The following is a 22303-nucleotide window of genomic DNA, read 5'->3' on the forward strand; positions in this document are numbered from 1 at the left end:
TTGGCAAAGTTTAGAATCAACTTGGGCAAAGTAAATGAATCTTAGAAGTAAGCAGGTACAACACTAGATTTGGTTTTCTAATTTTGTTAAGAGGAAAATTTTTTCTTAAAATGTTAATCCACCTTCAGTAACAGATTGTAAAACTTCTTATACCACTTAACTGATCTGTTCTGCCATTACCTTTGACGCATTTTCTTGTTAATGAATTAGTACTACGTTACAGTGATCTATATGTTTATCTGACCAAGTGTTCTGAAATCTTTTAACAAGCTCCCCAAGTATCAATTTCTAATTAAAGTTCTTTTAATCTCCAGTTAAGTTTGGGATGCTACAGAGGGCCCCTGAAACATCCCAAAGAGAGATTTTAATCTAGTAAATTTCATTTGGCATGTTAAATAACACGGTATTGTCAAATGAATAATAAATATTCTAAGGTTATATTGTATGAGAAAATATTATTAATATAGATATTGTAGAAATTATATGGACTCCCTAAAATTCTGGTATATCTGAAATGTTACCAGTGATAATTCTGGGTATAGTGGCCAGGTTTCTTTATCGATTATAGTGTAACGGTGTTTAACCATGATTTTAAATCTTTTGTCATTTATAGACAGTTAATGGTTGTCTTCTGATGGTTTTGCAAAATGCTTGCTCTTCAAGGAGATTTACTGATTTCTAATAAATTTCAAACTATAGCAGTGAACTAAACTGGGTAAGAAATTTTAAATTTCCAATGAAAACTGTGATTAAAAGAATTAGTTACATGGGACTGAGTAAACTGGTGAATATGGTTATAATTTTTGATTTTGTTTAATACTACTGGCTTTTAACCTGTTTCCCAGACATAAAGAATCTCTTCTCTTTAAGCTATTTATGATTCACTGCAATTTGATACATTATACCTATGTAATCAGACTTGGAACATTTATCTTTTCTCTCTATCTGATCCCTCAATAGACTAAAAACTCTTAGGTCCCCAGTGGCTCTATCAGACAAATTAGGAAGATCGTCTCCTAACAGATATAGGAATCTCAAGGTATTTTAAGGATTTTAAAGAGAAAAGAATTTACCTAAATCTGTAAGGCAGAAATCCATGACAAGCCCTTGACGGGGCTTTCCTGGCCTTAGCAAACCTTATTAACATTCTACCCTGAGACTCCTAATTAAAAGTTCCAACACAGCCAATTTAAAAGAGCCTATATGATCAAATAATCAGACAACTTGTAAACAAATTAATCTTGACATGGCTTTATTTGAGAAAAATAAGGGTAACTTTAGAGAGAAAAAAGATTATATTTTAGTGGATATTAAATTCTAGTTTTGTTAATTGAGGTCTATATTTACTAAGACACTTCCCACATCATTCCTTGCTGTTATGTCACATTGCTGTACAGTTTAACTGAATTATTAATAGGATACTCTAGCTTTGTTTCTGAAGCTCACTAATCTATCCTTGGGTAAAGATCCAATGCCCCATGACCTGCAGACAGGGGATTATACAAACTGGAACAGGCATGACTTAAAGAACTGTCTCCAACCTGAATGGAAGGACCCTTTATCAGGTACTCTTAAAAAGACCATACACACCAAAGCTGAAGGAAACGGACTTTTGGGTTCATTTCCTATCAGAAATAGCCCCTGCAATGCACTGGCCTATAGAGCACTGCTCACCTTAAAACAATGCCCAAATGGAGAAAAAGCTACAAGGCCAGGATGAGAAGAAGACGATATCTGAGGTAGACAGCTGACCCAAGACACCGGACCAGGCCTGCATAACAATTACTGTGATAATTTCTCCTACCTTTGATTATGAACTACTCCAATTGTTAAGTTTATGGTAAATTACCTATGTCTAGTACTTCTGTGTTACCTTGGTGGGTTTCCCTACTCCAAGGCTCTAAATAGATAGCCCTCAGAAACGTTATTCTAAAAAGAAATTATAGTTCTCTTTAGGCCTCTGTTGATCTTACAAGGTGGGAGACCTCACCTGACCAATTAATACCTGCTCTGAGCCTGACCGTAAATATGAACTTTCTCATAAATCACTCAAACTCAATCAGAAACACAAGCAAAATTTTAACCCCAAAATACAACTTCCTGACTATTAAATTCTTAATCGTGACTTTATTAACGTTACTAGCTGTATTACTTATATCCTGTCTATTTTATAAAATTGTCTGTTACATTTCCCAAAGTGTAAATAGGCCTACAAAATTGATGATGGCTTAACATCTTGAAGAAATAGATAAAATTTATAACCCTGAATAAAGTAATTGTAATAGTGTGATTCTAGATATGGGAATGAGCAATGAAGGGTAAACACTTCCTGGATCATAACTAACTAGTAAGACAGGTGATCCAGAGAATTTTTAGTATCAACAGGGCCTGATAAAAAACTAACACCTTGAATGGCAACTCAGAAGATTCTTCACCTGAACTAGGATTGAGCCATCCTAGCACCATGGGACAAAATTGGTCAAGAAATGTCTCTCAAAATATTGGCAGAATTTAGGACCAAGGGGGAGCACTAAGAATGAAAATACTGCAACCATGTCAGTAAACAAAGAATGCTGAAACCAAGTCATCAGCGGCTGCTGCCACCCCCATCGAGTGCATGCCTGCAGCCCAGCCTCTCAGCCACTCACAGTGGTGCCCTCTGAGCGGACTCAGAGTAAGAAAGGACAGGATACTGGCCCTAGATAGCTAGGTACTTGCCAAAGGGATGAATTCAATGACACAAATGTTTGCTTCCTCCCATACATAGAAAAGCACTAAATACTTGATCTTGAGATATCTGGTTTTCTTTAGATAACAAGCAATATTTTATTGTTCCAACTACCTGGTCTTTCTTGTAAAACTTCTATATATCCTAGCTCCTCCCCTACCTCTTGGGAGCAGTCCCTCAGAGTGATCTGAGAGGTTGCAATCCCGGCTTGAGCCCTCCAGCCAAATTAAACATACCTCTTAACATTTAGGCTGAACGTTTATTTCAATAAAGTCCCAGAAGAGACAGAACTCATCAATTCTGTAATGGAACACACTGGATCAGGAAACAAAAGCGTGTTTTAGTCTGGAAAAACTACGGTTTCCTCTTTCTTCCTGTCATTATACAATCCCACCAGAACTCATTAATTTGCTGTCTGCTCATCTGGCAACCAAACTCAGAGAAGAGTCAACTCAGCAGAGTGCTCTACTCGGGAGAACACCCCGCAGCAGCACTGCAGGCTACCTGCCCTCCCGCAGTCTCTGCTGGCCCTTGGTGTCCTCCGTGACGACCAGGACAACAGAGCTGTTCCCAACAGCTGCGAAGTCACACACGTTAAATAAATCATTTTATTTTATACGATATTTTACGTATCTCTGAATACAGCTTTGCTAGAAGCCCAAATCTTCAGTATCAATCTGCAAAGGCAAATCCGGTCCTCAAGGGAAAACAAGACTTAAGATGAAGCTAAGGCGTCCAAAGTACTCTCCACGACCTAAGACCTCCAAAGTCCCCTGCAGGACCTTCAACCAAACTGCCTGCAGGCCTGCAGCTGCAGGCGGCAACATGTCTGCTTTTAAAGCAACCCCTTCCTGTCCTCGGGCACTACAATGTCCCTCTACGCTCTCCCATCTCAGGGTAAGAGCAGCCGCTGCAGAACCTCACAGGGCAGCACTGACAGGACTGGACAAAGAGGATCAGAGCTAAACTAAGCCTTCTGATGACACGAGCTTGTCACTCTGTCACTTTACAGATGAAGATATATATAGAGAGAGGTGGGGTGATCTTGCTCAAAGTCACACAGCTAATAAGTGGCAAAGTCTATAACTCTGCTCCTCCCTCCGGCGTGACACCCCAGCTGGGAAGCCCACAGGGTTCTCTCCTGCCTGCCTGACCAGTCCTTTACTGTCACTCATAAAACACCACAGGGTCTGAGCCTAGCCTACATTTTCAGCATCTTTTCCCTGCAGTCTCGCAGGAACAAGGTGGTTCGGGCCATTGTATGACTTCTGGCTCCCAGAAGCCTCCGTGCTCAGGCTGGTCTTGCCTGTGCATCCAGCACCCTGCTCAGAGGCTCTTCCTCCCCTGCAGGAACACGTTCCCACTCTCCGCATGACACCCCCTCAGTGAAGCCCTCTTCTCGCCCTCAGCTCAGCAGGTGTCCCAGGCCACATCCCGAGCTGCCCCATTAGGACTGCGGGTGCCCAGGATTGCTAGTCAGACCAGGAGCCTCAGACCCAGGGATTATGCCCGGGTCACCCTGCAAACCTACTGCCGGCCTCACAGCCCCCAGCCAGCAGGTCACCTGGAAATCGCAGCAAGTGCCCCACCCAATCCCGAAGTCTCTTCATTTGCCAGCACCGCTGATGACAGGTCTCCAACCTTTGGACAGTTTTGCACAAAACAGCAGCTTCCACTGTGAAGCAGGGGGTTTTCTCTTCTGCTACCCATCCTTACTGGAAACGTCAAGGGAAACCAAAAGGCCTTTTCTCAACCCTTTTCTGATGACACCCTCCCACCCACAATACTCACATGCTCAAGAGCTTTGGGTCCACGTGATTTTGTTTCCCTTACACTAAGGGGCTCAAAACACTGTGGGATTCTTTCTCTTTTGAGGGTATTTTTACTCAGTTTATTGGCTTTAATCTGTTTTTGTCTCTCTCTTCAATATCTCTAGAAGTTGCCACTTCTTATTCCCTTCAGCAGCCTCCCTCCCAACATCTAGTCTAGGAAATCAGCTGTGATGAGGGGTCCGGGGGCAGTCACAGAAGATGCAACTAAGGCACAGAGAGGTGACATAATTTGCCCGAGAAGATCAGCTTCAAGCCCCAACACTGTGTGTCACGTCCCTCTGTTTAACTCTTATGCTAAGCAAGCGAACTTTTTGTAGATTATGGTTATAAACAGATGAGGTATGAAAATATATATAAGGACACACATCAACTCTAAGATGTTCATTAACTCCACTATTTTGTTTCTATTTATTTTATTTCTATTAAAAAAAATTAAGAACATCTGCAGTCAATATAGCAAAATGTTACTGGGCTTTAAATACAGAATATAGAGTTTTTAAGTGTGTCATTACTCATCCTTATTTGTATGTTCACAAGACAAACTGATTCGAATGTCTCTCTCCCCTCCCCCTACTCACTACTGGCTCTCACCTGAGCTCCCAGACCACACATCGAACAGCCTTTCACTTTACCCACAGCTGAACTCATCAGTTTTCCCCCAGAGCTCCCTCTGCAGCTTTCCCTCCTCAGAGCACAGCAGGACCATAATTTACCTCATTAATCCACCCAGAAACCTGTTCCTTACTCCATCCTACCTTCACAGACAGCATTCATCCTTTCCGTTTTACCATCTAAACATGCCTTCAATCTGTTCGCTTTTACCCACTGACCGTCCCACCGCTCAAGTGGAAGCCACTAACACTGCCCACCTGGACTCACGAGTCTCCCAAGTGGCCCCAGAGCCACTCTCCCCTACTTGAGACAAATGAGATTGTGTCACTCCCACGCTTTTAGGACTGTTTTCAAACCCACTGTTCTTAGAAGAAACTCCAAGTTCTTCACCTGATGAAGGTCTTTGCTATCAAAATGTCAGCTCAGGGAGGGGAGGACACGCCCTCTCCCCTAGGACCCGCCTTCTGGCAGAGCATCAGCTTGGGAGGACCTGCTGAGCTACACCAGCCTGTATTCTAACCCTGGTCTTGAGTTCTTAGCAAACTGCTTCAATTATCCATACAAATCCAAGGTAGATTAGAAAGATTTTAGATGTTGAGCTAGACTATTGAATTGGGGATTTTGCACTAGCAACCTGCAAGTACATGTTCTAATGATTCTGTCTTCTAAAAACCACACCCAGATTTAAGTAGTATTTGTGGAATGTCTTCGGAGTAAAAGGGACTGTACTTTTACAGACTTTATGTTTTATACCATGAACAACCCAGACAGGGTCACAAATGGAACTGCCTCACAAGTGACAGAAGACAGGTGAGAGGCGTATAGCAACAGGTTACAAAGATGGTAAGAGCAAATTTGTTTCTCCAACCCCCCAAAAATTTTTTGAAACAACCGAAAACTCTGAATTTTGAAAGTAAAATAGTATCATATAAAGAAATAAAATAATCCTCTTCATCAGGGTTTCAAGATCTGACTCCAGAATTTTTAGCATGCCATATTGAATCCTAGCACAGAAAAATCAGATGGACTAGTGGTGAGTAAGTTCCAGGAAAACTGCAGTAATTCCTCCACTTGTAAAAGGACATACACTCACCTGTTGAAGGTGAATGTAAACCGCATTCTGGAGAAATTCAGAAGCTCCCAGGCTCCGCTTCTGGATGGCAAGGACACGGACAGCTTCGAAGCATGCTTCTAACTCAGTCACTGGCATTCTTACACTGCAGGGGGAAACGGAGGCCCTCAGCCAAGAGCAGAGGTGTTCCTGTCGTGTCTCGCAAGCCATGCCTCGGGGACTCAGTGCCCTGCAGCATCCCGGCCCCAGGCGAGGACCCGCAGCGTGGCCCACCCAAGCAGGAGGTGCACTGTGCTTGAGAAAGCCCATCCCCGATGGGGGCAAGAGTGGCTGGTGGGTTTGAGTGAACATATAAATGCCCATAGAAGTATGCCTGCATTCTTTCAAGTGATACAAGCAACAGTAGCAGGCTATTTAACAAAATTTCAACTGTCAGTGGAAATTTACCATTCCTTTCCGCTTGTCCCCTGCACTCTGAGACAGGCTTAGGCTCTCTCACAACGGCAGCTCTGATGCAATAGTTGTGAAGTCATTTTACTTTGCTGCAAGTGTCCTCGCTCCCCGTGTGGCTGTGACTGTCGTCTCTTAACACAGTCAGATGTCTCCCTGGATCTCTCCCTGCGTTCCTTTCTCCTGCTCCTCAGATCCTAAGATAAAGGGCAAGTGAAGACACATGACCAGAAAAGGCACCGTGGACTTGAACGAAGTCCTCAGTGAACCCCTAGGTGAGTGCTGCCCACCCCTTAGCTTCGATTCTCAAGTTCTGCCCAGGGTGACATCTGGACAGGAGAGCATCCTGGGCCAATTAAAATCTGTGTGACTTGGGCCCTGGGACAGGTGCAGGAGCTGGTTCCAGAGCCGTGCCCCTCCCCACCTCTGCTCCCCTCTCTCCCAAGGACCCACTGCCAAGCCCCCAGGTTCCCTGATATTCTGTCCTTCTCTTCTAATCTAATCCAAGCCCTTTTCCTCTTCCTTTATTCCCTAATTATCACCAGCTGAAGTGGTTTTTCAGTCACAGTATCTGAAAAAATTTCCGGCAGCTGAAAAAGAGGTCTCCAGAGGTCAATGCCCATATGCTGGTTCCTGAAGAGAGCCCCTGGTTATGTGGTCCCTCACCAACACCCACGGGGCATCAGACATGTTGCAGAGTCGACCACCCCCAACATGAGTTTGCTGTGACCCCAATGCCCGCACAGCATCCCTGCTCTCATAAATGTATTTGGCCCACTTATCCGTTACTAAGAAGCAAAAGTAAAAAAATTGCTCATGTTTCTTATTAAAATTATTTATGAGGTGGAAAAAGAAATTGTAATAGAAAAGAATAAATTTGACTGCATGTTAGATCTGTTCCTTTGGCTTTAAACCTTTGCTGTTTTCTAGGCTCAGACTTGGTAGCTCTGTACCTTTTGTAAAAGAAAGTTGCCTTTAGCCTGAAATATCCAGGAGAGCCTATTCTCCGGGCTCTGATCTTTCACGATGTTAACTCTTCTGCACTTATGTAGAGATGGCAAGTTGCAAAATAGAGAATCATCTTTGGTTTTTTTTGGAGGTTTTAGAAGGGCACCATTATTTGACCCACATGGACAGCTGCAAGAACAAAGAATTCCAAGGAGAAACAATTCGCACCGCAAGAAGTTTGCAACAAGCAACCACATCCCCGCCCCTTTTTAGTATAAAAGCGCACTGATTTCTGACTTGGGGGAGACGGTTCTCCAGCATCTCATTCAGCCATCTTCTGGGTCTGGCATCTTTTCAAATAAAGTCACTATTCCTTGCTCCAACACCTCAACCTCCCGATTTATTGGCCTGTCATGCAGCAAGCAGTACGAGTTTCGACTTGGTAACAAGATGACTGCATTGGAGGTAGTATGTCTCCACTCTTTCCTCGTTTCCAATATGTAACATGCACATCATTTATGATCTAGTTCAAATAATTCATCAAAGACAACCACAAAAAGAAATTACACTCACCTAGCTATCAACACTGAAGTCACAACCTATCAATTTTATATGCTGTTTAACAACACAACTAAAAAACCTAACATAGGGAATTGATTCCACAGAAATAAAATTATTTCTACTCTTTCAAAACCTTTTTTTCTTTTCTATTTTATTTTGTTTTGCATATTGAAAAGAAAATAAAAGACAAATCATTTTATTTCACGTATTTTGTTATAGCTGCATAATTTAAATACTACAAACAGATTTAAATTGCAATAAAAAATTGTTCATATATTGTACAATGATATATACACAATCAATGTGGATAAGGAAAGGAATGGACATTTACTAAAAATCCACTGCACATCCAGTCTTTTACAAGCATATCCTGGAATATAAGCTCTATGATCCAGGGGTCTCCCACCTGCATTTTCACTGCTGAGTCCCTTAGTAGTCTTCTACCAAGGCACCAGCATAGAACCACGTGATCAGTATTTTAGGTATAAATGAGGGAATTAGCTCATTCAATTCTAAAACAAAAACCCTAAAGTAAATACTGAACTTATTTACAGATAAAGAAAATTGGACACAAACAAGTACAGTTTCTTCCCCAAGTTCACAAAGCTAATAACTGGTAAAGGCAAGATTTGAACTCATCTGTCTGATTCTAAAAACTAAGGTGGAAATCCCTTTCGACTGGGGAGGGTCCAGCAGCACAGCTTATCACCCTATCTTTGTTCAGATCTAGCCTTAGACAGCCTGAGACAGCACCCAATTCCTATGGAACTTGAGGGCAAATGATAACAATAAGGATTTTATATCCAGTAGTTTCTTAGGTACCATTTATATAAACTGTCACCAGGACAGCAGAAAAATTCTGGGAAATGTAAGTGGGTCCAGGGCTCTTTGCTGATTAGAAACTCAGTCTATCAGGACAGAGTGACCTTCCCATGAGAGGCCACACAGACCTAAACTAAAGACAGCTGAGCAATGAAAACTAGCAAGACCCTGGAACTCAAGCAAGAAGGATCCCTGCCATCTCCCGCCCTGTTGCCTCTTCATCCACGTGGACACGAAGACAGAAGACCTAGGTTCTTGTCCAAGTTACACTATCATGAATTCTCACCCATAAAAAGTTACGACTCTATGCTGTCCTAAGTCCTTTCCTACTCAAATATGTTGACACCAATATCTCAGCAGAATGTCTATGTCTCCACATTCTCTCTTCTATAAGAATAGTTCTATGGCCACAAAGCAGAAATCCAATTAAAAACACCATGCACTAAGCAAGGTGAAATTCTGCGTAAGAGACTTTGCTCTCACGCTCAGTGAATGAAAACTCAGAAAAATTGGTCCTTCTCCCTCAGCAAGTGGGAGGTAGGCTGATTGTGTGTGTGGGTGGGTGTGCGTGTGTGTGTGTAAATCAAATACAATGACGTCTGGGATCTGTACAGATTTTTTTTAAGTTACTGTCATTTCATGAGGATGAGACACCCTTTAAAGTAATTTGAATCTAGTGTTCTGAGAGAGACTCAGGATCTTTTGGTGGAGGAGGGGAAATGAAAGGAGGAAAGAATTAAATGAAGCAAAGGAGTAAGAATACTGCAAGGGAAAGGCAAGACATTAATTTTGTTCCTACTTGCATCACAAACAAATTACGGACTGGCTTTGCCCCGATGTCCTGTCGAGCACTGAGTTGCAGATGAAGAGGTGACAGCCCATTTCTAACTGAGCTTGTGACTGTACGTGGCATCTTATAGAAACAAATCACTTATCCTGATCAAACACTCTAGCAGCAGGTCGTAATTCTCCTATTTTGAGAGAAAAGAAAATAGGAGTTCAAAAGGGTAGATAACTTGACAAAAGTCAGAGGACCAGTAAATAAGAGAGGATGAATTCAAACTCAGATCTGAAAGCAGAGTCTGATCTTCCCACTCCCAGGACTGGAAAATCCTTAACACACAGACTCCCCAGGTCCCCTGCAGTGTTCCTGGCACCAAGCATTTCCCATGGCGATGGGCTCCAGTTCTCACAGACACAGCGCTCTGTGCAGCCAATGACCTTGATCGGACCTTGCTCATCTACCTGCCACGCCCACCAGTCTTCACAATACAGGTAGGAAAGCTTGCTTTCAAGTGCGTACAAAGCCACCCCTGGTCTAACCTGGGCTCTTCTGGGGCTTCTCCAGCCTAAAGTCAGCCATGAAAGTGCTCACAGTTTGTACATGAGCCACACTACCTCTCTCCATCTGTCTCCACACCTATACTACTTAGCTATGACCATTTTGATAATACTGGAAACAAATTTTTAAAAACAGAATAGAAAGTATTCTGGAACAAGTACTTAAAACTTCCAACTTTAAATGACAAGTTACATAGTGAGTATTTACAAACCGAATCTGCCTTTCTACGTGTCAGTTTTAAGCAGTCAGAAAATACAATAGCAAACAATTCTTACTTACAAAATTAGCAAAAACATAAACAATAATCTGGAATAAACTTAAAATTAATGCCCATGCTGTATATGGAGAAAACTACAGGACTATACTGAGGGGTAAATAAGAGGTGTGAATGTTGAGACATCAACATATTGCATGGAGGAAAGCAGTTTTGTAAATATGGAAGTTCTCCTAAAAATAATTCAAAACTTAATAAAAATCCCATGAATACTCTTATCTGACTTTTTTTTTAACTTGAACAAAATATTTTAGAATTCTTCAGGAATAATAAAGTCATAATAATAGCCAAGAAAGTTTGGGATGGAAGAAAAGAACAAAAAAAAATCGCACTGTCAGATAATAATTAATTTTTACAATATGTAAGATATAGCACTGGAGTAAGGAAGTAAGATTGACAGAAATAAAGCATGAGCTCAAAAAGAGACTCTAGTGTACATAAGTATTTTGTGCATGTGGGATTTCAAATCAAAGAGCAAAGTATGAATTCAATAATTGTCCTGGGACAATCAGAGAATCACCTGGAAAGAACAAATTCTATTCCTGTCTTAATGACCACAAAAAAAATTTACAGATAGTGATGTAAATATTAAAATACTAATAACAGCAAATTCAACACTTTGCTCACATTAATTCAACTTCCCCTCACTATAACAAGTACTATTATCATCTCCATCTTAGACATTAAATAAACCTACATAAGAGATTTATATCATTATAAGAAAGTATTTCTAAGAATAATATCAAAGATAAAACCCAAAAGGAAGACATTTACTACCTTAAGAGTATTTTGAGCCACAACAAAAATAAACCTACTGAACAAAATGAAATGAAAGAAATGACAAGGAAAAACTCTGTGATAGATGTTGATGAAGACAAGGGATTAATGTTCATAACATACAAAGAGCTGTCACAAAGCAAAAAGAAGCTTCCTCACTTAAATTTGTGCAAAGGACAAAATGGTTCATTCACTTTTCAAAAGTCAGATGGCTAATCAGTGAAAAATGCTCAATACCTCACTGGTCATCAAATGCAAACTAAAACAATGAAAAAGCACTTTTGCTCATCTTATTGGTAAATATTTTTAAAAGATATTGTAGCTAGTGTCCATCTGTGGGAGAAAAAACTGAGCGACCTTTTTGAAGGACGACATGTCAATGGATATTTAAACTCTGAAAAACGTGTGTACACACTGATTCAACCCCACTTCTAGGAATCGTTTCGTTTAGCAAAAACATCAGTTCAAATAGATGTACTGTTTACACTGGTGGGAAGTAAAGCTGAAGTGAAATCATATCCAGCGATAGAGAATTGGTTACATAAGTAATTCTACATTTCTCATTCCACACTGGAGAAGGAATTTCTAGTCACTTGAAAGTAGCCTGTGATGAACGTAAATGTCACATCCAGGGACTAAATTTCCAGAAGACTTAACTAAAGGCATGCTCATACAAGATCACAGGAATGTCTGTTAAAGAAAGATGCCAGTCAAACATCCTTTCTGACAGTGGAAAATGGAGAAAAGTTAAGTGTCCACCATCAAGACAATGATGCGGTAAATCACGGTGAGCTGTGGGCACTGAGGGGCCGGCGTTTCCCCGTGGCCCAGGGCCTTGTCCACAGCACTCTCCCACCAAATGTGTCCTTGCACAAGAGACCACACCTGCACATCAGGAGACCCCTCCACTCTATCTGAAAGGACCGGGTGAGTCTGGAGTGGGAGGACGTCTATGATATACCCCTGAGTGAATAAAGCGAGCTGCAGAAAACATATAGTATGGCTTCATTTTTCAAAAAAGCATATATACACACATATACATAGATTTCTCATATGTATGTACGTATGTATGTATGGGTATATATATATGTCATAGGCATAAAGGTCATGAAATATATACACCACATTGGCAACAGCTTTTACACTCAGGAAATAAGGGGAAGGGAGGTAGGGCTCTTTCGGTACCACCACAGTTCTCTTTTCAGTATTTCAGTTAAGTACACTTGGAATTTAAAAGTTTATTTAAGCACGAAGTAAAATGGACGATGCCTCCACAAGACATAATGCTATACTGGTCATTAAAAATCATGCCAGCGGAGATAGAATATTGTAGAAAAACATGTAATAAGCCGAATGGAAAATGGAGGTCTCCACACAGTAAACAGGCACAGAGTGCTCACTGGTTTTTATGACAGAGCTGATACACACTGATGAAAAGAACAGAAAGTAGATGTTAAAGTGTTAATTATTATCTCTGAGTAGTGGGACCTGGATAGCCTTTTTTGTCCCTTTTTTCAGACTTATTATATTAAATATACATTATTTTTCATCTGAAAAAAGCATTTTTAGATGTGTAGTACCACACATTGGAGAATAATACACGAGTACTTACAGAAACAAATAACTAGGAGACACTGCAGCAGCGCCACACAATGTAGAACGGGCGATCCTGATTAACACCTTGCAGTTACATAAGGACCCACAAAGTGAGAGCACCTGATGTAACAGGGCGCGGCCCCCTTCTATTTGTCACTTGTGTCTTCAGGGCTGAGGCAGTTCTGAGCATGGCCAGTGTCAGTGTTGGTGTCTGGATGGATGCCACTGGATGTGAGGGCACCTGCAAGCCGAGAGGAATAACAGAAATCATCCTCTGCCTTTTCTGTCTTGTTTCTTTGTTACATTAAAAGAGAGGCATAAATAAGATAAACTGTGTATCTTCCCTACTGAAATTTCAGTAATGAAACGGTTTTCAAAGTGTTCACAACTTATACTCTGCCTATAACTGTCTTTTCATCAAAGCTTCATATTTATTAAATGTTAATTAACTCAGTTAATTAACTCCTTGTTGAAACCTTCTTCTAAAGAACATGAAAAGCACTACGTGAAAGGACCACGCCTGCAGTGACTAGCTTGGCTGTCTTGAAGGCAGTGCAGTCAGCCCCCAACATCCCGTGGCTCTGAGCTCCTGATGCTGCTAAGAGAGCACGCTGCCGCCTCAGATGGAGAGAAAGTGTGAAAGCATTTCCTGAAATCTACAGCACTGACAAAACATAACTGACAAATCCCAGGCTCCTTTGATGCTGTCATTTTCGGTTCCTGGCCAAACCCCGTCAATGAGCAGAACCACCTTATTCCCGAGCAATGGCACTCACTTGGTAAGGACTTTTGCAGAAATTTCCAGGTATAGAATGTAACCAACTATACATAGAACTCTGACAAAATAAACAATGCAATACCCTGATTTTGGAAGACACTCAAAATATTCTCCTAAGCCTTTGTAGCTGGAAAGGTTGGGCTTCTCCTGAGCCACTTATTTATTTCACAGCCAATGAGCATCTCCCACAAACCCTGTTACCCTGTGTCTGCTGGGAGCATCAGGTACACTCTTGCTGTCGATCTTATAAGTCACAGGGCAGAGGCGTTTGTCTCACGGCTGCAACCCTCACACAGGCTTGCCTCCTAGCCTCACAGTTTGAACTTGGCCCCATTTTCTAACCTGTATATTTGGTATGTGTTCTTCTGTAAGCTGCCTGAAATGCTTTTTGGAACAAGTCAGAAGAATGAGTGGGTAGATAAATGGACAGATGGACAGGTGAGAGATGGGCAGACCGAAAGAGAGACTCCAAGAAAAGGGGAACAATTAAAATTTCCTGTGCATAACCCTCTTCTAGTCAGGGAAGAAAACCACCACGGAGAAGAGTGAAGAGGCAGGTGGCTTAGGGCTGTTTCCTGGATTCCATGAAAAGTCACACCAAGAGATGAGAGGGTAGAACTATAAATAATAAAAGAAAAAAAGCACACAAATTTGAAAAATATATTTACAATATGTACTTTCTAAAGAATAGATTCAAATCAGCAGGGCCCAATACCACAATCCTTGGGTATTTACAGAAATGAGAATCCCATCTCCAAACCACAAGGCATCCCTTTGGAGCACTGAGAGTCTACACGGGGCAGTCATAAAGCCATCACCGCAAAATCTATGCTATCCTGCACTTACGAGGAACGAGCAGTTGTGCACGCGTGACAGTTACAACCCACAGCACCTCTACGGGGGAGGGAAGCCTAGCGAGCCCCATCTCTGCAGGACAGAAAACCAGTCCTGGAGAGCCTAAGCCGGCCTACCAGTTCTCCATCTCACAGGACTGGTCACGCCAGAGCAGGACTCGAACTCGGACCCACGTCTGTAAGCACGATATTATCATGCTTTGTGTGATTTTTGTGTGTATAACACATTTGTTTCTGGCATGAAAGAATATTTAATAAATGATCGGTTGTCTTGCCTATCTCATTAGCTCACAATCAATCTTTATACTGTTGCATTGTACTATTTTCCTCTGGAGAACGGAACGGAAAGAGCGGGGGTCAGAATGAGGTGGAGCTCCATTCTTTATCTGGTATCTCATCTCATCCAAGTCCCCAACCAGGGAGAAGGAGCAAATGTTCTCTTCATCTTTTAAAGAGAGGGCTCCACTGATGATGACTTACTCAACCCAAAAACCAAGGCTGGGGGAAGGGCACATGTAGCAACCAGAGCAGTATCAGATGTAGGAAAGTGAAAAGAGCTCACGGGAGGGCTCAGTGGGTCAGCCTGATTTAATTTCAATCGATAAAAATACCACACTGTAAAAATACTAGCATGCAATGGATTGGCTCTTTCTTGACATCTAGCATGTTTCCACAGCCCACATGTAACATTATCGTGAACCAGTGAAAGGAAGAGTCTACAGATAGGGAACATCAATGCCACAGGCAGGCTGAAACCCAGGCTGGAGTTTAGGAAGAGAAAGGGCATAGTTAAGAATTGGGGAAAGGCTGGAGGAAAAATTCATCACAAGGACTCTCAAGCATCATCCTAGAATCATATAATCATTCATTCAAGAGAGAGTTACTGAGGCCCTATTTTGTGCAAGATTGTACACAAGGCAAAGCAAGAGCGCAGAGACAATTTTGGCAGCAAGGGGAGGGGCTAAAATACACTTCTGATCCCGGTACCTTGCACACTTGTCCTCAGTATAAAGGCAAAGATAAAAAGTAAAATAATATTCTGTAAACTCAAAGCATTGCTGAAAAAAAGTTAAAGAGGACCTAAATACCTGGACAGACACGCCACGTACATTCCTGGATCAGAAGACAGTGCTCTTGGAATGGCAGCGCTCCCCAGAGTGATCCGTATATTCTACGTGGTCTCGATCACAATCCCAGCGGGCTCCTCTGCAAAAACTGATTAGCTGCTGTTATAATTCATATGGGAATTCGAGGATCTCAGTAACTAAAACGATCTTGAAAAAGAAGAACAACATGAGAGGACTTGTAATTCTCAATTTGAAACTTTACAACTGTATCTCTAGGTGAGATTAGAGGCCATTTTTAAGTTATTACTGTGTTTATCCTTATTTTCTAAATTCTCTAGAATGAATATAATTGATATAATAAGGAAAATAAAAAGCAAGGTATCATTTAAAACATGCACACCGATTCATTCATTGGAAAAATTATTTTAACTATAAAGAGGTAAACAAATATCTAGTGAAAAAGGACTACTTAAAAACAAGAGTGCATTTACATTTTTCATAAATTGAAAACTGAAAAGAACAAACACATCAAGTTTCTAGGGAGACCTGTGAAACATATTAGTAGTTATTTTCAAAAATTCTAATTGAACAATGAAAACTCAAGAAAGGGAAAATCGTGATTGACAGCCAACTGCAAACACATGGAGAGCAAAGGCCTAGAAATCACAGTTCCTTTAACTCTGCTACTACCTCAGTAGGGGAGGAAATTCCTCACTGAGGAGACAGTGGAATCCCATGCATAAGACAGGATACACAGTACAAACTGCCCTCGAATCGGGGGTGATTTTCTTACAAGAATTCTTAAGTTAGAACATTGCTGAAAAACTATAAATACACTGACAGACAGATTAAAACACACAGTCATATATATTATATAGAAACATATGAAGTCTGCTCCCATGTTACATAGAAATACAAACATATTTGTTCATTTATGGGCACTGATTACTTTTTCCCAGGTAGAATATTTCAACTAAAACAAATAATCAATAATACACACCTCTTGTCAAATCTAGTTGATAAGTTACTCTGCTATGTAATCATAATGTGCCTAAGATAGATCTAAAATAATTGAAAAAGATCTTTGTATGGATTCTTGAACTCTTCTCAACATTCCAAACTTAATTTTAAAATAGATCTGAGCAGTATTTCTATATTACCTTTTCCCTCGTGAAATGACCAATACAGTCTGTTGTCAAAATTCTGTCCTTACAATGATTCACGAGCACCGTATTCTCACAAAACTGCTGGACAGCAAGTCACTATCCAGACACTGTGACCAAACAAACGAAACATAAGGAAGACAGTGACCCTATTCTGGAGGGATAACCGTCTGCGTCAACACCGGGGTTTTTATTTGATTGGTTTGATTGGGTAGCAAAATAAAATCAATCAATTATTTTCTTCTTTGAGCATTCTGTAAGTCATGACTCTGCTGCTAGTGTCATGAGCAGGAAAGACTTAAGCAAGACTTGATTAGGTCAAATAGCAACAATCATCACCGGAGAGTGAGTCATAAAGAAGTTAACTGATAGCAATGCTTCTGCCTACATGAGACCTAAAATAAACCTACACTGATCTCTGCAAGGAAAATGAGGAGATGAGGTTCCCAATGAGAAAACAAACAAACAAGATACCAAAAAGGAAAGACTTTTTCATTAACGATTCCAGGCCGTATTGGAGCATGGTGGTGAAGAGCACAGATGCTGGGGACAATCATGAGGCTCTGAACTCCCACAGCACTGGGTAGCTTTGACACTGATAAGTTAGTGAAATTTTCTGCATCTCAGCCTCCTATCCATAGACTGGGGACAACAACAGCACCCGTCTCCTAGGACGGTCCTAAGAATTAAGTTATTTTATATGTAAATTTTAAATAAAATACCTCAGATTTTAAAAATTGCCCCAAAAGCACAAGGAAAAAAGAAAACAGAGATAAATTTGAGTTCATCAAATTTAAAACTTTGCTTCAAAGGACACCATCCAGAAAGTGAAAAAACAACACTCAGGAGAAAATATTTTCAAATAATTTATCTGTTTAGGAATTTGTATCTCCAAATAAAAAAGAGCTCCTACAATTCAACAAAAAAGACAACTAAATTAAATAATGAATAAAGGATCTGAAACGGTATTTTTCAAGGAAAATATACAAATGGCCAATAAGCACAATGAAACGATGTTCAAAATCATTAGCTGTAAGGGAAATCATGTCAAAACCACTAGGAGAAACCGCTTCACACTCACTACATTAGGTTATATTTAAAAAAAGAATAACAAGAACTAATGAGGACACACAGGAATCAGAGATAGCAGCCCTTGCTTGTGAGGTGTAACGCTGCGAGGCTACTTTGGAAAACAGCCTGGCAGGACCTCAGAGAGTTGAATAGTTGGTTTCTGAATGACCCAGCAATTCTGCTCTGTGGACACACACGTAAGAGAACTGAAAACAAATGTCCACATAAAAACTCCTAAAGGAATGTTCACGGTGCCATTATTCATCACAGCCAAAAAGAAGAAACAACTAAAATGCCTATCACCTGATGAATGGGTAAACAGAGGGGCCCAGCCATACAGTGGAATATTATTCAGCAATAACAAAGCATGGAGTACTGAACCAGGCAACAACGTGGACAAACATTGAAAACGTTACTCAGTGTGAAAGTAGTCAGTCACAATAGATGGTTCCATTTACATGAATTGACTCGATTTACATGAAATGTCCAGCACAGGCAAATCCACAGAGAGAGAAGAGTGGCTCCCTGGGGCTGGGGGAGGATGGGGAAGATGGGAATGAGTGCTTATGCATACGGGGTTTCCTGTTAGGAGGATGAAAATATTCTAAGATTGACTGGGATGCACAATTCTTGGCATAGAGTAAAAACCGATGTAAATTTTAATGGGTGAATTGTATTAAAACTGTTAAGAACAAAAGCACCTCGGGCCAGTACCTTCCCATAGTAGATGCAAATTGCTAACTTTTATTACAGGAAGAAGAAACTGCCCTCAGCATGAAAGCAGGAGATAAGCTAATGTGAGTTAACCGAAATTGGAGAAGAGCAGTTCACTTGAAACAGTTGCTGACTGTATACGAAATATTCAGAATGAAGAAATTCAGTTTGACATCAAGATGAAGCATTCTGCTTCAAATGCAGATCAAGGATTCGGCAAGCCCACCTGCTAGAAATAACAAGAGAAGAAACCTGGTTCTTAAAACAAGCACCACATCGAACAAGGAAATGGTGGTGAGGAAAGCAGTCAGCCAAAAAACTGGAACAGTTTGCTACAAATAATTTCTCCACTGAAATTTCAAAAATAAAATGAAAGTGATGCAATGCTGCGCTGCCTTCACGTGAATGGGCTTCCTCCGGTGCTCGACAGTTCTGTAACCCCGAATGAGTGACTCAGGAGAATCAGCATGGCTCCTGGGAGTCCCCAGGTGACTGCCCACCAGCACGCTGACTACCATCACATCTGCCAGGGTTGAATTGCAGAGAAGAGACCAACTTCTGAAAGGCACAGGAAATGTTGGCAAGGGAAAAAATGGCTGCAGTCAGTCCTGGGACAGAGGCCCTGACAGCAGAGGCCAGAAAGCTGCAGGTGAACTGGAGTGGCCCTGGGGAAGGAAGGGACCACAAGGCAGCAGATCTCAATTCTCTTCTCTCTCTCCCTTGGGTAGGAGAGATAAAGCCTGCATCATTCTCACCTGGAACTGTGGGTTATTGATGGCAGAAGTCGTACCGACACGGAATGATTATTCAAGATTCTGTGGGAAAAGTCCAGAAAAAGAGAAGGAGTAGGGAGCCAACTCCACGAGCCTCTCAAATGCTCCTATATTTACTGTGTACAACGAAAGGAAAAAGTCATTAACAGTTGTGTGGTAGTAAACAGGAACTTGAGGAAAGACGGGAGGAGACAGAGATTGTAGAATCCACAATGAGTAAAAAGGCTTAGTGTATCTTTAGGGAAGTCATGCTGTGAGGGGAATAAGATACATTCTTTAGATATGTGAATTACAAAGCAGACCACGAGACCAGCCAGGTCCTTGTTTTGGGGATAATAGACTATCTAAAAGCACACAAGCCCAGCTTTTATAGCTGAGGGCCTGGGCCCTTGCTTTGAAATGAGCAGAGTGCTATCTAAAGCATCAACTATGCAAGCAAAGCATTGTCTCTGCTTTTTAAGGCAAGGAGACAGGAGTGAAGATTCACAGGCTCCTGCTTGCAAAGCAGTTACTAAGCACACATTTTTCTTCTGAACATTGACAGGCGGCTGGGGTCTGTTACAATTTGTTAACCTAATCTTGGGCTCCCACATGTAACCATTATGGAACCATTATGGAGGACACCCTAGGATAACAAATCCTAGCTCTGGGTCTTTTCCTGCCAGCTTCAGACACTCTAGCAGGATCTAGACACATCCCTGAATAACGATCCCACAGAACCACCCAGACTCTTAACTCCTGGCGCTTGAAACTTAATTTTAGCTCTACACAACTTAACAAAGAAAAGTTTCAGAAATAGAAGATATTACATTCTTTTATATCTCATCCTATGAACTAATTTTTCTGATTGCTGTAAGCTGCTTCTAATTGGCAAAGCACCTAATTCTGCAGGTGAATTCAGTACTTTCCATTGGGCATAACTTGCCAGTTTGGGCTCGCTGAATTCTATTGGTCAAATACTGATACACTTAATTGATTTCATTGTTCATCAGTTTCAGCCGGGAGGAGAGGGAGTGTCACTCTTTTCCTCAGCCCACCCTCAACTCTTTTCTCATCAGCAACTCAGGCCTCCTGAAATTAAAACAAAGAATTTGTTTCCCTTCTACGCTTTCCACAAACCCAACAGGAAACATCAGCCTGGAGAAAGAATTCAACAAAAATGTTAAAAAAAAAATCTATAAAACCTGAAGCAACTCCATCTCTGAATCATGATACACAATGGCATGAAAGGAAGTGTGTCAAGCACAAAACATGCATGAGCCTGACTACCTCATTTCTATTATTCAAAGGAAGGAAGGTTTTCATATTTTTTATTATCACTCTTTCTCATTGCTTCTGATTAAGCCAAAAATTAGTTTATGAAATAATTAAGCACTGCAATAACAGATTTTTGTTGTATCAATTATAGAAGGCATTCAGAGGGGATAGGAAAACCCACCTTTGTAAAAAATGTAAAATTTCTTCCCCTGTTAAGAACACGTATACAAAATGCAACAGAGAATTCAAATTCTTGTGGAGAGGAGCAAAAGCCACAGAATCAAAGCAAAGTCATTACTATGAGTCAATTCAAAATTCACTAGACAAGCATGCTCAAAGCATTCAAAGAATTTTAAAGGCACACTGCAAACCATTCACTTAATGATCTGCAGGCTAGAAGAAGAATTTCCCTCTTTAACAGACAACAGAAATCAAAAGGGTGCCCCTCCAAACAAAGACGAATGATCAATCAGGTTTTTAACAGTTCTGATAAATCAGCATGTTCTAAAGAACAAATTTCAGAAATTTTAAACATTCATTCAAACTACAATGAAACAAGCACTTAAAAAAAAAAAAAGAAAAAAACCCCAAAGAAACTAAGCACATTGATCATGCACTTGGATCAATGAGAACGTCTTTTACCCTTCGAAGAAAGAACAGGCTATAGCCTTTTACTTGAAAATTAACACTACTTTAAAGATAACTCGTAAAACGGATTTCATCATTCATGTTGCCTTGAAAACTCTGAGGCACTTCTATCTGATCAGAAAAGCAATTCTGAGTAATAGTATGTTACAATTCAGCACCAGTTTGCTTTAGAAGAAAAAAGAAAAGCTACTGTTCCTCAAATCCTGCCCAAAGTGTGAAGTGCCTCCCTGCCTCTTTCCCCTCCTGTTTTCAAACCTGATGCTCCCCAACCCTTCTGAAACAAGTGTGAGAACCTCGTATTCCCACCAATATGTCAAATGACTAAAGAATATCAATTTACTTGTGTAAATATATGCCTACATCTTGAACTGGAGGAGGAAGGTATCAGAGCGCTACATGGAACTTATTTCTACATTCCTGTAATCACACACACAAACACGTTCACACAGACACATAAAAAAACACACTGAATTACTGAGCACTTCACAAGCTTAGGAATTCCAACTTCTAGAAGATAACTTTGCAGTTAGTTTAAAATACAAAACTTTCAAGTTTTGAAAGACTTGATCATCTGCTAAATCATCCAAATATCAATGAGACCCAATTTGCCTTTTCTGTAGAATGTAATTTCCCATGATGTCAAAGCATACCCTAAGAAGTACTGGATCAAAGACTCGTGTTTATCACTAGCTATGATCGTTTTTAAACAAGTAAACAGATTCAGAAAGGTATGTCCCAACATTTATTTTTATTGAAATAGCATATGTATTCAATTGTCTATACAGAAAATAGGTCCCATGATGGTGTTTAAGAGCTATTTTGTGTATTGCAATATTTATTTTTAAGTGCAGACAAGGAGGGTGGGTATTACTCAGTTGTAGAGCACCTGCTTAGCATGCACAATGTGCTGGCTTCAATCCCCAGTAATTCCCCCCCCAAAAAGTGCTTATTTAAAAATAAAAAA

At 40.7% G+C, this 22303-nt stretch overlaps 1 protein-coding gene across 18 annotated transcripts in view; it reads right to left on the reverse strand.

Moving 5' to 3' along the window:
- LOC141573360 (uncharacterized) overlaps positions 1-22303 on the reverse strand; it is a 149377-nt gene that overhangs the window by 21571 nt on the left and 105503 nt on the right. For 15 of the 18 annotated variants that reach the window (XM_074341466.1, XM_074341444.1, XM_074341441.1 and 12 more), the window contains 5 exons: positions 15735-15920; positions 13031-13255; positions 7648-7831; positions 6692-6891; positions 6266-6389 (listed from right to left, as the gene is read on the reverse strand). The gene's annotated coding sequence lies outside the window, so the exon portion shown is untranslated. The remainder of the gene's footprint in view (positions 1-6265; positions 6390-6691; positions 6892-7647; positions 7832-13030; positions 13256-15734; positions 15921-22303) is intronic. The other 3 variants (XM_074341442.1, XM_074341447.1, XM_074341448.1) reach the window with 3 other exon arrangements.

Source organism: Camelus bactrianus, chromosome 15 (assembly GCF_048773025.1).
Source record: "Camelus bactrianus isolate YW-2024 breed Bactrian camel chromosome 15, ASM4877302v1, whole genome shotgun sequence".
Classification (NCBI taxonomy): Eukaryota; Metazoa; Chordata; class Mammalia; order Artiodactyla; family Camelidae; genus Camelus; species Camelus bactrianus.